Source organism: Hyla sarda, chromosome 4, assembly GCF_029499605.1.
Source record: "Hyla sarda isolate aHylSar1 chromosome 4, aHylSar1.hap1, whole genome shotgun sequence".
Lineage (NCBI taxonomy): Eukaryota > Metazoa > Chordata > Amphibia > Anura > Hylidae > Hyla > Hyla sarda.
Window position 1 is genome coordinate 321608460 of NC_079192.1, and position 18791 is coordinate 321627250.

The window sequence follows — 18791 nt, forward strand, 5'->3', positions numbered from 1 at the left end:
GGGCAACAGTTTTGGGACACATATGGGGTATCGCCGTACTCGGAAGAAATTGCCTTACAAATTTTGGGGGGCTTTTTCTTCTTTAACCCCTTATGAAAAGGTGAAGTTGGGGTCTACACCAGCATGTTAGTGTAAAAAAATAAATTTTTTACACTGACATGCTGGTGTTGCCCTATACTTTTCATTTTCACAAGAGGTAAAAGGGAAAAAAGACCCTCTAAATTTGTAACGGAGATACCCCATATGTGGGTGCAAAGTGCTCTGAGGGCGCACAACAAGGCCCAGAAGGGAGAGTGCACCATGTACATTTGAGGCGATTTGCACAGGGGTGGCTGATTGTTACAGCAGTTCTGACAAACGCAAAACAATAAATATCCATATGTGACCCCATTTTGGAAACTACACCCCTCACGGAATGTAATAAGGGGTGCAGTGAGCATTTACACCCCACTGGTGTATGACAGATTTTTGGAACAGTGGTCTGTGAAAATGAAAAATAAATTTTTGATTTGCACAGTCCACTGTTTCAAATATCTGTCAAACGCCAGTGGGGTGTAAATGCTCACTGCACCCCTTATTAAATTCCATAAGGGGTATAGTTTCCAAAATGGGGTCACATGTGGGGGGGGTCCACTGTTCTGGCACCATAGGGGCTTCCTAAATGGGACATGCCCCCCAAAAACCCTTTCAGAAAAACTCACTCTCCAAAATCCCATTGTCGCTCCTTCCCTTCTGAGCCCTCTACTGCGCCCGCCGAACACTTTACATACGCATATGAGGTATTTCCTTACTCGAGAGAAATTGGGTTACAAATTTTAGGGTGATTTCTCTCCTTTTACCCCTTGTAAAAATTCAAAAACTGGGTCTACAAGAAAAGGAGAGTGTAAAAAATGAAGATTTAGAATTTTCTCCTTCACTTTGCTGCTATTCCTGTGAAACACCTAAAGGGTTAAAACACTTACTGAATGTCATTTTGAATACTTTGGGGGGTGCAGTTTTTATAATGGGTCATTTATGGGGTATTTCTAATATGAAGACCCTTAAAATCCACTTCCAACCTGAACTGGGCCATGAAAAATTACGATTTTGAAAATCTTGAGAAAAATTGGAAAATTGCTGCGGAACTTTGAAGCCCTCTGGTGTCTTTCAAAAGTAAAAACTTGTCAATTTTTTTATGCAAACACAAAGTAGACATATTGTATATGTGAATCAATATGTAATTTATTTGAAATATCCATTTTCCTTTCAAGCAGAGACTTTCAAAGTTAGAAAAATGCTAAATTTTCAAAATTTTCATGAAATTTTTAGATTTTTTACCAAGAAAGGATGCAAATATCTGTGAAATTTTACCAATAACATAAAGTAGAATATGTCACGAAAAAACAATCTCGGAATCAGAATGATAAATAAAAGCATTTTAGAGTTATTAATGTTTAAAGTGACAGTGGTCAGATTTTCAAAAAATTCCCAGGTCATGAAGGTGAAAATGGGCTGGGTCATGAAGGGGTTAAAGCCTGAATTTACATAGATTACCTTGGTGGTGTAGTTGTAGGACTGGAAGCAGGGTTTCACTAAAGCAAAAGCGGATGCAGATGAGATAGACTCACAGCCATGATCGATCTAGCAAAAGATTGAAAGATGATTTGTTGAAGGGGTTCTCCAAGGGTTCTACAAATTAAACTTCCTGCAATGAATGTTGTACAATAAAAGGTGACTTGTCTGACAAATCCCCACCAATTGCACATGCTCTGTTGTCCCTGATGGTCTTTGGTTACTATTCTTGCAGCATTTACATTGCGTGTACATGCTAGCATCACTGCTGAAGTCTGTGACTAACTGAAGTGGTCACTCGGATGTACGACAAGTCATTCTGCAGCATGTCAATATATACCTTCAATGATCCTGCTGCCACTACTATGAATGGCTACTTCCCCACGGGCTCACAGGTGACCAGCTGTCCCCTCACCTAATATTTTCTTCTACTCACTTTGTACCAGGGTGCCTCTAGATGTTTCAAAACTACAACTCCCAGCATGCCCGGACAGCCAAAGGCTGTCCGGGCATGCTGGGAGTTGTAGTTTTGAAACACCTGGAGGCACCCAGGTTGGGAAACACTGCCTTGTACATTGTAAGCCCATATAATTTTATATATATATATATATATATATATATATATATATATATATATACACACACACATACATACACACACCGTATTTTTCGCCGTATAAGACGCCATCTTATACGGCGAATACACCCCTATCGCGGCGGTCCCTGCGGCCATCAACGGCCGGGACCAGCGGCTAATACAGGACATCGCCGATCGCGGTGATGCCCTGTATTAATCCTTCAGACGCGGCGATCAAAGCTGACCGCCGCGTCTGAAGTGAAAGGGACACTAACCCGGCTGTTCAGTCGGGCTGTTCGGGACCGCCGCAATTTCACCGCGGCGGCCCCGAACAGCCCAACTGAATAGCCGGGTTAGTGCTTACAGGACACCGGGAGGGACCTTACCTGCCTCCTCGGTGTCTTCTCCGTTCTGGGATCCCCTGTATGGTCGGCGCGCTCCTTCCTCGTCATCACGTCGTCGCATACGTGCGTAACGACGTGATGACAGCGATGGAGAGCGAGGATACCCGGTCGGCAGCAGAGCGACGGGGACACGGCGACAGCGATGGAGCGACATCCAGGGCGGCGGTGACGGGTCCGGAGCGGCGGGGATATGTGAGTATTACCTCCTATGCAGTGGTCTTCAATCTGCGGACCTCCAGATGTTGCAAAACTACAACTCCCAGCATGCCCGGACAGCCATTTAGGTCCCAATTGTATGAATTTATAGGGGGTACTTACTTTTTATATTGTAGATTTATTAAAAGTTATGTTTTAATACTGTATGAATTCTTTGCAGCACAATGTTTGTAATTATCCCTTTAATTGCTACAGTCTATGATTCGTACAACTTGTCACTGCCCTTATTCGGTATATATGGGCATACTGAAACACAGAGCAAGGGCGGTTGGCACTACGTCAACTAAAAAATTAAACATTCAGCACACTATAATTAATCCATAATTATACAGCAGGATACAATATATAACAGAGGTTCTCAGCTACAGCATAGCAGCAGAAAAGCTTGTAGAGCAAGAAAAAAAGTAGAGGCACTCACCCATGGAAAACACTTTAACCCCTTAAGCCTTTTTCAGTTTTTGCATTTTCGTTTTTTCCTCAACTTTTAAAAATCATAACCATTTAAATTTTCCACCTAAAAATCCATGATGGCTTATTTTTTTGCACCACTAATTCTACTTTGTGATGACATCAGTCATTTTACCCCAAAATCTACAGTGAAACATAAAAAAAATCATTCTGCGACAAAATTGAAAAAACAAAAAAAAAACCTCCATTTTGTAAATTAGGGGGCTTGCGCTTAAAATGATACCCTACCTTATATTAGGGATGTAAGAAAAAAATCGATTCTCGCGATAATCGCGATTTTTCATTTGCCGATACAAAATCGATTCAAAATATTTTTGAATCGATTCTTTTAGGGATGTGGAATTTTTAATAAAACGCACTTTATCTTACCTGCCAACGAGCCCCCGGAGCTCCGGTACACTCCGGTACAGGTGTTCGGTCCCCGGGCTGTATTCTTCTTACTTCCTGTTAGTCCGGCACGTCACATGGAGCTTCAGCCTATCACTGGCCGCAGCGATGTCCCGCCTCCGCTGGTGATAGGCTGAAGCTCCATGTGACGTGCCGGACTAACAGGAAGTAAGAAGAATACAGCCCGGGGACCGAACACCTGTATCGGAGCTCCGCGGGCTCGTTGGCAGGTAAGATAAAGTGCGTTTTATTTTATTTTGCAGCCCGGACGGGATAACATGAGAAAAGTGAGCACCGGAGTACTAGATCGCCGCTGTCAAAGCTGACAGCGGCGTCTATTGGGATCTATGAATGCTCCCAGGTGGGCGATATATCGCGATGTATCGTCACCTAGACGGTATCGCGATATATCGCGATATATCGAATCGCCACACTGGTATCGCGATTCGAATCGAATCGCCAAATTCTTGGCGATTCACACCCCTACCTTATATAGGTTTGATTTTCTCGTACTTCTGGAAAAAATATCATAACTACATGCATGAAAATGTATACGTTTAAAAATGTCATATTCTGATCGATATAACTTTATTTTTCCAAATATGGGGATGTATGAGGGCTCATTTTTTGCGCCATGATCTGAAGTTTTTATCTGTTTTGTTTTGATCTGACTTTTTGATCGCTTTTTATAAATTTTTTTATGGTATAAAAAGTGACAAAAAATACACAATTTTGGAATTTGGAATTTTTTTACGCGAACGCCATTGACAGGGTGGTTTATTAGGTTTAATTACCAATGTATTTTTATAGTTCGGACATTTGCGCACGTGGCGATACCACATATGTTTACATTAATTTTTATTTTAATACAATAGAGAAATTTAGGTGCACTACTGTGGTAGATGTATACAATGACATTGGCTAATCCCGTATTGGCTAATTTTTTTTTATTTACATAGTTTTTTCTTCTTTAATAGGAAAAGGGGGGTGATTCAGACTTTTATAAGGGAAGGGTTTAAATCACATTTATTAACGCTATCTGTGATGTCCAGTATTAGCCGCGGGTCCAGGCTCTTGATGGCCATCGGGACCTGATTTAACGCGGGGTCACCGCAAGACCCCGCGTTCTATCGCGGGAGCCGGCGCAGGACATAAATATATGTCCTCCGTCGTTAAGGAGTAAAAACTTTGCTATTGAAGTTTCTTTTTAAAAGGGGTAATCCACTGGAAAAAAAAAATATTTTAAATCAACTGGTGCCAGAAAGTTAAACAGACTTGTAAATTACTTCTATTAAAAAATCTTAAACCTTCCAGTACTAATCAGCTACCGTATGTTCCACAGGAAGTTATTTTCTGTCTGACCATAAAGCTCTCTGCTGACACCTCTGTCCATGTCAGGAACTGTCCAGAGCAGGAAAGGTTTTCTATGGGGATTTGCTCCTACACTGGACAGTTCCTTACATAAACAGAGGTGTCAGTAGAGAGTGCTGTGGTCAGACAGAAAGGAAATATGAAAAGAAAAGAACTTCCTGTGGAGCATACAGCAGCTAATAATTACTGGAAGGATTAAGATTTATTAATATAAGTAATTTACAAATTTGTTTAACTTTCTGGCACCAGTTGATTAAAAAAAAAAATTAAATCTTTTCCAATGGAGTACTCCTTTAACCCCTTAAGAACCCATGACGTACCGGTACGTCATGAGTCCGCTCCCGTTCTATAATGCGTTCTATAACGCCTTCAAAGTTGAACGCCGCGTCTAAAGTGAAAGTAAAACAATGCCGGTTAGCTCAGGGAGCTGTTCGGGATTTCCGCGGCATCCCGAACAGCTTACATGACAGCCGGAGGGTCCCTATCTGCCTCCATGCTGTCCGATCGCCGAATGACTGCTCAGTGCCTGAGATCCAGGCATGAGCAGTCAAGCGGCAGAATCATCGATCATTGGTTTCCTATGAGAAACCACTGATCAATGTAAAAGATCAGTGTGTGCAGTGTTATAGCTTCCTATGGGAGCTAAAAAAAAAAAAGTGAATAAAGATCATTTAACCCCTTCCCTAATAAAAGTTTGAATCACCCCCCTTTTCCCATTAAAAAAAAAAAATTAGAAAAGAAAAGAATTATAAAAATATATTGAATTAAACCGCACGGTCAATGGCATACGCAAGGTCCAATACAAAAATGGTACTGCTAAAAACAGATCACGACGCAAAAAATGAGCCCTCATATCGCCCCATACGTGGAAAAATAAAAAAGTTATAGGGGGTCAGAAGATGACAATTTTAAACGTATACATTTTCCTGCATGTAGTTATGATTTTTTCCAGAAGTACGACAAAATCAAACCTATATAAGTAGGGTATCATTTTAACCGTATGGACCTACAGAATAAAGATAAGGTGTCATTTTTACCGAAACATGTACTGTGTAGAAACGGAAGCCCCAAAAAGTTACAAAATGGCGTTTTGTTTTTTTTCTATTTTGTCTCACTATTTTTTTTTTTTGTTTCACCATAGATTTTTGGGTAAAATGACTGACGTCACTACAAAGTACAATTAGTGGTGCAAAAAATAAGCCATCATATGTATTTGTAGGTGCAACATTGAAAGAGTTATGATTTTTTTTTAAAGTAAGGAGGAAAAAATGAAAATGCAAAAACGGAAAAAACCCTGGTCTTTAAGGGCTTAAGCTGGTGAGTGGTGCTTGCTCCTTTTTTCTTGTTCTATAAATGTTTCTCATTATCTACCATTATCCTGTAATATATATATATATATATATATATATATATATATATATATCGGGAAAACTTGCAATTATCTGCTCTAACTGGTTCCGTGTGCTGCGGGTGGGAGCCGGCCAGAGCAGGTAAAAACAAATTTAAATACGAAAAGTCAGTGTTTCCCAACCAGAGTTGTTGCAAAACTACAACTAACGGCATGCCCAAACCGGCAAAGGCTGTCCGGGCATGCTGGTAGTAGTGGTTTCACACAGTGGGAGGCACCCTGGTAGAAAAAGACTGAGCTAAGTAAAAGGGCACCGGGAGAAAAAAAAAAAACCTTCTGCTCACCTACTCCCGCTCCCTTCTGGTGTCTCCTCACTTCACCATTCAACTAGTAGGACCATTCCCTTTTCAGTCAATCACTGGCCGCAGCAGTGTCACGTGTGGAGCCAGTGATTGGCTGATGGGGAAAGGTCTTTTTCGGCTGCAAACACACTGGCCCTTATTTACTAAGAGTGTTGTGTAGGTTTCTTTGTGGGGTTTAATTCCCTACAATTTATTTTCCACGGTATTTACTAAGGTTTCCCCAACATTTTCCACTTTCCCTACACTTTGCTTTTTTTTTTTTTACACATGCTCTGATCTGTAGGGTTTCCCTCAGCTCAAATCCACCACATTTTATGTGGGAACCTTAGTAAATATGTTGGGTTTTTGTGAAAATGTCAGGAAACGCCCCCTTTCAGAGACCACGCCCCCTTTCCCCCAGCGGCCAAGACCCCTTTTTGGGTTTTCTTAGCAAAATGGAGAGTTAGTTGGGGGTTTTTCAATTCTGGTGCAAATTCTGGCGCAAAAGCTGTCGCAGATAGAATTTCTGGTACAATGCGACAGAATCTGGCATACAACCCGACAAAACATGTCGGGTTTGCAATAGTAAATGAGGGCCACTGGGTTTCCCGTTTCCGTTAGATTTGAAAACCGCTCGGCAAACCCAGTGTATCGTTGCAGTACAAAAAGCTAGCTACCGGGGGAGAATGTGACGGGGGGGGGGAGAAGGAATAATGTGAAAGGGGGAATAGAATATGACGGGGGGAGGGGAGAGAATGTGACGGGGGGAGGGGAGAGAATGTGACGGGGGGAGGGGAGAGAATGTGACGGGGGGAGGGGAGAGAATGTGACGGGGGGAGGGGAGAGAATGTGACGGGGGGGAGGGGAGAGAATGTGACGGGGGGGGAGGGGAGAGAATGTGACGGGGGGGGGAGGGGAGAGAATGTGACGGGGGGAGGGGAGAGAATGTGACGGGGGGAGGGGAGAGAATGTGACGGGGGGAGGGGAGAGAATGTGACGGGGGGAGGGGAGAGAATGTGACGGGGGGAGGGGAGAGAATGTGACGGGGGGAGATAGAAATTAAATGGGGAGATGTGAAATGGGCGGTGGGCATAAAATGGGTGGATAGTTGTAAAATGGAAGAGATCGCACATGAAATGGCGGGATTTCACCATTTATTTATTATATTGCATCGAATATAGAAATCGCAATATTTAGGCCCATAATCGCATATTTTCCCCATATCATGCAGCCCTAGTTGACACTGCACAATACCAATTCTCCTGTACTGTGTGCTGAAAGATAATTTTCAAAAATAAAAAGAACGACACGGAGGAGCATGTTTTTGAGTAAGAGGGGGACATGGGAAACAATCTGAGAAAACTAAGAGCTGTAAGGTGCTTGGAAGCAGTGTGTGGGTGCATTTTAGGGCCACTATGGGAGGAATTCATCAAAAGTGGTGTAGGTGCTCATTGTTTTTATCCTATTAATTTGTTTGGTGGAAACTGTGTACCTGCACCACATTTTAAACATGTGCAGGGCATGTGATCAATATGGCGCTGATCACATTTCTTACTTCAGTAGTCCATTTTGTATGGTGCCTGTATGGTGTGTGCAGACTTATCCAATCAGGGCTCACCTAACACTGAACTGCTCTGCGCTGTGTGTAGCATTGTTAGGCTGGGTCCACACCACGTTTTTGCAATACAGTTCCCGTATCAGGTTTTTGATTGAAAAAAAACGGATTCCTCAAAACCTGACTAGGGCCGGTTCACCCTACATTTGTAGTGTACAGCTGCCGGATTCGGTTGGGAGGATCCGGCCGGAACCCCATTCATTTTAATGAGCCGACCTGAGTCAGCGTTTGACTCCGGTCGGCTCATTAAAATGAATGGGGTTCCAACCGGATCCGGCTGGGGTATGGGAGCGGACGGTTTTCGCTCCTCCCAACCGAATCCGGCAGTCTGAACCCAGCCTAAACTGTATCAAAACGTGTGTACACGTTTTGATCCGTATACGGTTTGAAAAATGATGTCCGGTTGCATCCGTCTTAAGAAAAAAAGTATAAGTTTTTAACTTTTCATTCCATTATGAATAAAGTTTCACTTGTTTGATTGAAATTCCAAGAAAAAAAAACTGTGCAAAGTCAAAAACCGGATGGAACCGTACGCACAAAAGGTTCTGTAAGGTTCCCATTGACTCCCATGTGTAAAAAAAAGTATACGTTTTAATACGGTTTTTCACCTGGACCAAAAACTGTGGTAGACTACGGTTTTAGGTACGGGGAAAAAAACTGACAAAACGGTACAGGATGCAAAACAGACACAACCTGATGCATCGTTTGGCATACGGTTTTCAATACGGTTCCATGCGGTTTTCAAACTGAACCGTATACGGGAACTGTATTGCCCGAGGCTGTGTGCACATCACGATTTCTAATACGTTTGACGTGCAGGTTAGAAACAAATATATAAAATGATGTAAAAACGCACACCCAATTTTTTGTTTTTACGTTTAAAAAAAAACATACGTAGAACGTATTCAATACGTTGCATATGTTTTTTTATGTAATTAACGTATATGTGAAAATATGAGAACCTTTATTTGCGCTTTCCCAAACCCCTATTGTGCATGTGTAGAAGATATGAGGTATGCGTTCAACGTAAGTACACGCGCAAAAAAATGTATATAACACAATTCAATGTGATATTTCATGTATATGTTACAAGTACGTTACTCAAAAAGGAAAAAAAATCGTGGTAGACTCTGATTTTCTGTCCCACATAAATATCGTATAAGTCGATTCAAAGGCCATAAAAAGACAAACATAGTCAATACGTCGCTAATATTAAAGAGTAGCCCTCACTAACATAAATTTCCCTAATCCCCCTCCCCATCTGTCCCTGACACTACCTACATCTATCCCCGTATTTATTTAATTCAATTTCCCCCTAAAAATGCCTTTTTTCAAACAGCTTCGGTAGCTCAGAGTTGAGCAGTCTCCGGAGGGCAGGAAGTGAGCGGTCTCGGTCGGCGTGACGTCATCTGAAGCCTGGCCGGGGATCGCTTCCGCCCGTCTTCCTGCAGTGAGAAGAGGCATATGAAGGGGGGCGGGGATATTCAAATTTCGCACGCGTCGTCTCCCTCTCTGTCTACAACATAAGAGACTGCAGCGCGCGTGCTGCAGGTCAAAAGGCATATGAAGGGGGGCGGGGAGATTCACATTTTGCGTGCCGCGCGCTAACGAGCGCTGAGCTTGCTCTCTGCCTGTTTCATATACAGGCAGAGAGCGATCTGTGAACGAGCATTTCGGACCACGCTGCACGGCCAGCAGTGGTCCGAACGTGCTCAACGTAAGGGGGTGAAAATGCTTCCTGAGCCATATAGGGTGACACCTAGTGGCCAGGTTTTAGAATGTGAAAAAAAAACAATAAAAACAAGATTTTTTGAAATTAACATATATTAGAAACATGTTTATTTTTGCATAATCTTTATAATAAAAAAAATTAACTTTAATGAGAGTACCCATTTAATGAATTGATATGTTTGACGGTTCGATTTTTTATTTTCAAGAATGTAAAAAACATATGCGTTCTGCATAGGGACAAAATGTGATGTGAACACAGCCTAAGGGAGGAAGTTCTCCCCTGTCTGGCTTCAGATGATGTCACGCCTGCTGGGGAACGCCCCTTCCCACTCTGTGAATCTGAGACTGAGCAGAAAATACAGAGGAATATCAAGGTTTACAAATAATAAAAATAAAGACAGGGGGTGGTTTATCACGATGGGGCAGTGAACTGGGAGGATTATAAAATTTAACAAGTCTTTGGGAACAACACCAGCTGTATAAAAAAACAGCTATAATTCTATTGAAATGATAGCTGTATTTTTTTTTATACATTTTGTGCACCGATGGCAGCTTTTCTATAGACTTTAAATGGGCACTGTCACCAACTTTATTTTTTTATATGTTGTAGTACTTATGTACTACAACATATCTCTAATATACTTTTATTATTTTTATTAAAATGCTTTTATTTACATTTGAAAACCGGCCACTACGGGTCTCCCTCCTAGTGGCCGGCTGCAGCCTGGCGTGACGTCATGCCTGAAAAAGGACTGATGCGGCCGGGCATCGGTCCTTTTTCATTCAGCCTGTGCTCGCTCCCTGCCTGTCAGACAGGCAGGGAGCGAGCGAATTGGCTCCCCGGCCACTGGCTGGGAGGCCACTCCTCCTGCACATCGCCGCTGCCGGACTCTGCAGTAAGTGCAATGAGGGAACGGGGTATGTGGGCGGGGGGGTTGTGATGGAGGGAACGGGGTATGGCGCGGGGGGAGGGAAACGGAGGGGATGGGCTAGCGCCGCATGTAACTAACTAATAGTTTATATACACAGGGTGCCTCCAGCTGTTTCAATACTACAACTCCCAGCATGCCCTGACAGCCAATTGATGTCAGGGCAAGCTGGGAGTTGTAGTGATGAAACAGCTGGGAGCACCCTGTATAGATGAACTAAGGGCGGAAGTCCCCCCCCCCCCAGCAGGCATCAGTGACGTGGTGCCTGCTGGGGAAGTCTGCCTGGTAGTGAGCACACTGCCAGGCAGACAAAAAGCATTTTTTATTTAGTAAAAATAAAAATTAAAAGCAGAGAGGGGGTTAGGAATAGAATGGCAATAGGCAGGGACAGAAAAAATATATATATATAGGATGGTGGGAGCTACTCTTTAATGGTACACATTACAGGGGAGATTTGTTAGTGACTTCCTGACGTTTTTGAGCAAAAACGTAGTGCAATTTCAGAATAGACAATTTTGGCACAAGTGACCGTGAAATGCAGTGCTTCATTCTTTACTATGCAGCGGACAAGGTTTATTAACTGCGTCTTTTTTTGTTTTTTTTTAAAGGGGTATAAATACCACGCAAACATTCAAAAAGACCGCACATTCATACCACCTCTGCCTCGCTGTAGAAAAATGACAGCATCCTACAGCAAGTTCTGAGGTGATTTTTTTTCATTTGTGCAAAATTTATCAAAGCCTTGCGTTGTTTTGATAAATTTGGCGCAAATAAGCAAAAAGAAAAAAACAGCAAAAATAAATGAAAAAAAAAGGCTGTGAAGTGGCTGCACACAGATGCACATTGAAAAATCTCCCCCTATTAAATTTTAAAAATTACAAAAAATTAAAAATAAATGCTCCTGTACAGGCTATGGAGGAGATTGCTGCATAGGACATAAGCATATATTAATTTTTGTCGGGGAATTGGGGGGGGGGGGTGTCACTGGCTATCTACCTCAGTGTTTCCCAACCAGGGTGCCTCCAGCTGTTGCAAAACTACAACTCCCAGCATGCCCGGACAGCCTCTGGCTGTCCGGGCATGCTGGGAGTTGTAGTTTTTCAGCAGCTGGAGGCACCCTGGTTGGGAAACACTGATCTACCTTCATAACTACCTTATACTGCACCTCGCCAGGGACTTAAGGGGCACTAGGTAGCGTACTTTAAGATATGATGCCAGCATGACTAAGCCTGAGTTCACACTTGATCAGTGAATGCGGTTTCTTCGGAGGTGACTAGGAGCAGCTGACAATACAGGCTGCCCCAGACCAGATACTGTAGTGTAGTGTGTATGTATATATGTGTATATATATATATATATATATATATATATATATATATATATATATACATACATACATACATACACTAAGCACGTGTAACAGCACGATAGCCCGGTATGCAGGAGGCCAATACATACAGCGTCACAGGCGGTGATGACGTAACAAAGTGCCGGTCACATAGCCCAGCTCTATGTCATGACGTGACAGAACTGCCGTGCACCGGACGCCGAACCCCCCCCATATGTGGACATACCTAGGGCTGCTCCCCCAGACTGCACTGACCTGTGTTCGGGTCACTTACCGGTTCTCCCGTTCACTGGGTGTATGACAATTCAGGAAGAGTAAACTTCCACAGTCCACATGCTGCTTATCCGTTACAGCGCCACCTGCTGTACAAGAGGACTCCTGTCATTGTCCTATGTACATTATACTGTAGATATCCTGAGGGAGATTTATAAAAAAATAAAAAAAACTGTCCAGAATTGCCCATAGCAACCAATCAGATCGCTTCTTTCATTTCTGAAAAGGCCTCTGATAAATGAAAGAAGTGATCTGATTGGTTGCTATGGGCAACTCAGAAACTTTTCCTCTGGACAGGTGTTGCTAAATCTCCCCTACTGTCCTTTGCTGCATGACATATGCAAATAACTGGCTGACAGTGCCCACATACTGACACTAGTAAGGGAGGGGGGGTAAGCCTCCTATTCACCCCTCATTGTATATGGCTTTAACCCCTTAAGGATGAAGCCCATTTTGGCCTTATGGACGAAGAAAATTTTATTTTTACATTTGCAGGATCCCGACCGACTAAGACAAGCTGGGAGTATTAGGAACATTTTACCTCCTTCCCCATTTTAGGCCTTTGTGACCCAGCCCATTTTCCATGTCTGATATCACATCTTAGGGTACGTTCACACGAGCGGGTTTACAGCGTTTTTTATGCTACAGATCCGCTGGTGAAGGCCCGCTCTATGCTGTCTTTACAAGTGCCTGTTTGTAGAGGCAATACGCCACAACAAGCACACACTGCAGCGATGTTCGCGGTGTACTTACATATCGCGGCCACTCTCCCTGCTCTGAGCTAGGCAGAGAGCTCCCGCGATGTGCGAGTATACTGCGACTCGCACATCGCAGTGTGTCTGCTCGTAGCGGGTTTTGCCGCTACGAGCAGGCACATGTAAAGACAGTATATAGCGGGCCTTCACCAGCGAATCCGCAGCGAAATACGCTGCAAAAACTGTGTATGTACCCTTATGTTACTTATCCAGATGACTCTGAGGTGCACTTCTCTAGTGAATGCTGCTGTGTAAACATTGGGGGAGATTTATCAAAACCTGTGTAGAGGAAGAGTGGTGCAGTTGCCCATGGCAACTAATCAGATTGCTTCTTTCATTTTTTCACAGGTCTCTTTAAAAATGAAAGAGGCGATCTGATTGGTTGCTGTGGGCGACTGCACCACTCTTCCTCTACACAGGTTTTGATAAATCTCGCCCAATGTCTACACAGCAGCATTCACAAACGCTGACTCCGGTCGGCTCATTTTTTACCCATATGCGGTTTTGTTGCCGGACCTAAAGCCGTAGTATACTACGGCACCCATACAGAGAAAATGAGGTGTGAATGCAGCCTTACTAAGATTGGAGTGGGGTTTTCTTTCTATTTTTTTTTCCCTCAACAAGCTTTGTTTTTCCACGGCATTTACAAATTTTTCCCTATGTTTTGCTGAGCTGTCAGGTTTTTCAGAGCTCAAATCCACCACATTTTATGTTGGTTAATATGTTGGAATTTTTCTAAACTCTCCGGGAAACTACCCTTATTTGGCGGCCCCCTTTTAGGGTTTTATGAGTAAAATGGAGAGTTTCATGTTTTTTTGGTCACAAATTCTGGCGCACAAAGCATGCAACACAATTTCGGTGTAAAACTCGAGAAACAATAGTCCAGATCACATTAATAAATTACCCCAATTGCCAACAATCCTAAGAGATACAGAAGCAAACTAGTACTATGTTACACGCGATATCCATCACTGTCTACTGTGCAATGTAAGAATGTTGCTTTGTCTCGTGGTTTTGAAGATTTGTGACAATAGAAATACAGTGACCCCCCGACCTACGATGGCCCTGACATACGATCATTTCAACATACGATGGCCTCTCAGAGGCCATCGCATGTTGAAGGCAGCATCAACATACAATGCTTTGTTATGTCGGGGCCATCGCATAAACGGCTATCGGGCAGCGCTGAATGCTTCAGCTGCCACTGGATAGCCGTTTACGGTGCCCCGTGAGCTCCGGTGATGTCTCTTACCTGTCCTCGGGGCTCTGGCGCGTCCTCTTCGGGATCCCCTGCATCGTCGGCGCTCTCCATCAACGTCATTACGTTGCCGCGCACGCCGTCCCGTCATCCAATAGGAGCGGCGTGCGTAGCGACGTGATGGCAGCGACGGGGAGCGAGGATGCCGGGGAAGCAGAGGCCTTGCCGGAGCGTCGGGGACACCTCGGGGACGCGGTGACGGCGATGGACGGTGACATCCCAGGCAGCGGTGACGAGCCGTGACGGTCCGGAGCGGCGGGGACAGGTGAATACAACTTCCTCTAACAGTGGTCTACAACCTGCGGACCTCCAGATGTTGCAAAACTACAACACCCAGCATGCCCGGACAGCCAACGGCTGTCCGGGCATGCTGGGTGTTGTAGTTTTGCAAAATCTGGAGGTCTGCAGGTTGTAGACCACTGTCCTATACTTTACATTGCACGGATCCCTCAAAATACGATGGTTTCAACAAACGATGTTCCATTTGGAACGGATTACCATCGTATGTTGAGGGACCACTGTAGTATTAACATGAACTATCTGCCAAGAAAATGATGATTTTCAGTTTTCTCCATCACATTGCTGTAATTCCTGTTGAATCGCTGGCCACAGCAGTGTCTCTCCTCAGCCAGTGATTGGCTGAGCAGCAATGTGACGTATTGAAGAAGTCCAGGGCTGGGGATCAATAGGTCACATTGTTTCTAGCATACAGGCCTTTTAAATCTACTTCAGTGTTAAAATAGTCCCTAAAAAAAATCAGTTGTAAATTTCTTATGAAAACTTGAAACTTTGCTGCTGAATGGCCCACGGCCACGAGTGACGCATGCCTGTGATGTCTACCAGAATAATGTTGATGTGGGGGGTGATTAGGGGAGCGTATTAGGAAGTGAGCAAGTGCACATGGTGTGGTGGGACTTATAGTATTGGCCACTACACACCGTGCTGCCCCATTGTATAAGTATGGCACTTCCATACAGTGTGGCAGGGGGTGTCAAAATGATATTATCACAAAGGTAACCAATATAAACACCCTCTGGAGCCGTTTCATTTTTTTATATACCGTTGAATAAACCCTTTATCCAGAAGTAAAAAATTAGCTGCAATACCACACTGTCCTTATGTTGTGTGTGGTATTGCAGCTCAGTTCCATTGAACTGAATGGTGCCAAGTTGTTATACCACACACAAACTGAGGGCAGGTATGGTACGATTGACAGAAGAAAATTCCTAGATGACGCCGGTTCACTCGCACTAAACCCAATACACAGGATGCAGGTGAACCAGATTGAAATAATGTACTACCCCCCCCCCCCCCCCCCAAAACAGTGCCGCTATTCCAGTGATATACAACGTACACTGCTCAAAAAAATAAAAGGAACACTAAGATAACCCATCCTAGATCTGAATGAATGAACTAATCGTATGAAATACTTTCGTCTTTACATAGTTTAATCTGCTGGCAACAAAATCACACAAAAATTATCAATGGAAATCAAATGTATCACCGCATGGAGGTCTGGATATGGAGTCACACTCAAAATCAAAGTGGAAAACCACACTACAGGCTGATCCAACTTTGATGTAATGTCCTTAAAACAAGTCAAAATGAGGCTCAGTAGTGTGTGTGTGGCCTCCACGTGCCAGTATGACCTCCCTACAATGCCTGGGCATGCTCCTGATGAGGTGGCGGATGGTCACCTCATCACTCCTGGACAGTCTGTGGTGCAACGTGGTGTTGGTGGATGGAATGGGACATGATGTCCCAGATGTGCTCATTCAGATTCAGGTCTGGGGAACGGGCGGGCCAGTCCATAGCATCAATGCCTTCCTCTTGCAGGAACTGCTGACACACTCCAGCCACATGAGGTCTAGCATTGTCTTGATTTAGGAGAAACCCAGGGCCAACCACACCAGCATATGGTCTCACAAGTGGTCTGCGGATCTCATCTCGGTACCTAACGGCAGTCAGGCTACCTCTGGCAAGCACATGGAGGAGCTGTGCAGACCCCCAAAGAAATGCCACCCCACACCATTATTGAGCCACCGCCAAAACGGTCATGCTGAAGGATGTTGCAGGCAGCAAAACTTTCTCCATGGCATCTCCAGACTCTTTCACGTCTGTCACATGTGCTCAGTGTGAACCTGCTTGCATCTGTGAAGAGCACAGGGCGCCAGTGACGAATTTGCCAATCTTGTTGTTCTCTTTCAAATGCCAAACATCCTGCACAGTGATGGGCTGTAAGCACAACCCCCACCTGTGGACGTCGGGCCCTCGTGGAGTCCGTTTCTGACCATTTGAGTGGACACATGCACATTTGCTTACACAAAGGAAGAGGTAGCAGTCCTGCTGCTGGGTTATTGCCCTCCTACGGCCTCCTCCATGTCTCCTGATGTACTGGCCTGTCTCCTGGTAGCGCCTAAATGCTCTGGACACCATGCTGACAGACACAGCAAACCTTCTTACCACAGCTCGCATTGATGTGCCATCCTGGATGAGCTGCACTACCTGAGCCACTTGTGTGGGTTGTAGACTCCGTCTCATGCTACCACTAGAGTGAAAGCACAGCCAGCATTCAAAAGTGACCAAATCAGCCAGGAAGCATCGGAACTGAGAAGTGGTCTATGGTCACCACCTGCAGAACCACTCCCTTATTGGGGGTGTCTTGCTAATTGCCTATAATTTCCACATGTTGTCTGTTCCATTTGCACAACAGCATGTGAAATTGATTGTCAATCAGTGTTGCTTCCTGAGTGGACAGTGTGATTTCACAGAAGTGTGATTGACTTGGAGTTACATTGTGTTGGTGAAGTGTTCCCTTTATTTTTTTTTGAGAAGTGTATTAGCAGACTTTGCGCAATAAAGACTGGAGCCAGAATCCGTGCTCTCTGCTTCCGTATGCCTGCTTACCTTGTGTTCACATGGGCGAAAGGAGTCTCATGCATATTCATGAGCTGGGCAGACATATCCGATGAAATGGGACATAGGCAGGGATGCTTTTTTTTTTTTAATTTACTCACAGTATACTCGCACATCGCGGGAGATCTCTGCCTAGCTCAGAGCAGGGAGAGCGACCGCAATGTGCGAGTACGCCGCACACATCACTGCAGTATATCTGCTCGTAGCGGCGTATTGCCGCTACCAGAAGACACATATAAAGCCAGCATAGAGCGAGCCTTCACCAGCGGATCCGCAGCGAAAATCCGCGCGTGTGAACATACCCTTATACATGATTTCAATCAGGTTCACCTGCACTATAACCCGGTGTATTCCGTTTAGTGCTAGCTGTTTGTTTCCCTTTTAGTACTGTGTGTCGGAAGAACAACCTCATTTTTATCTTTCCACGACTTGGAAGGCAAACAGAGCTGTCTTCTGCAATAATTTCAACAACTTGGCAGCAGGAACAGGGCCACACCCTTGAGGTAATACTGTAGTGTAAGATGGCATCTCTCTCTGCCATTTGCTCAAGCTAAAAAAAAAAAGCTGATGGTAGGAACAATCTACTATCTCTGCTTCACAAAATAGGAGGGTCACTAGGTGGCTCCCATGCACATAAGACTTCTTTCCTTTCTCCACAATGCCCTCCGTGGATAAGAGGCACCAGAATTTGTAATGAGACAGCAGAGTACTTCAGGAGATATTCTAGATTTGAGAAGACAAAGGTCTCATGTTCTTACTGACTTCACAGACACATCATGGACATAACAGGACAACTCACAGAATATATGGGGTAAACACTGACACTGTATGGATACCCAACAAGAAGATCCTCAATATATCTAAGAGCTTTGCTCCCTGCTCCTGGCATTCTCCCGCAGACTGTATGAGCAGAGATTAAACCGATCAAAACTCCAAAGATTGCATATAATAGTGCAATACGGAGAATGAAAACGTACAGATTTTATATTTTTGTCTGAACAATTTAAATCTATTGGGGGAGATTTATCAAAACCTGTCCAGAGGAAAAGTTGCTGAGTTGCCCATAGCAACCAATCAGATCGCTTCTTTCATTTTTCAGAGGCCTTTTCAAAAATGAAAGAAGCGATCTGATTGGTTGCTTTGGGCAACTCAGCAACTTTTCCTCTGGGCAGGTTTTGATAAATCTCCCCCATTGTTTTAAATCAAGAAATTTTTTTTTCTGTAAAGTGCATTATGTACAACCAGGTTGCTTTTTAGCTGAGTACCCGGCGTTGCCCCGTTTTTCCTTCCTCATCCTTGTTGG

General features: G+C 44.0%; 1 protein-coding gene across 1 annotated transcript in view; it reads right to left on the reverse strand.

The window, feature by feature from the left end:
• Positions 1-12715, reverse strand: part of LOC130369554 (E3 ubiquitin-protein ligase RNF14-like) — a 60887-nt gene extending 48172 nt beyond the window's left edge. Inside the window, exons 1-2 of the mRNA XM_056574929.1 lie at positions 12561-12715; positions 1534-1620 (exon numbers count right to left, since the gene is read on the reverse strand). The gene's annotated coding sequence lies outside the window, so the exon portion shown is untranslated. The remainder of the gene's footprint in view (positions 1-1533; positions 1621-12560) is intronic.
• Positions 12716-18791: the final 6076 nt, after the last annotated feature.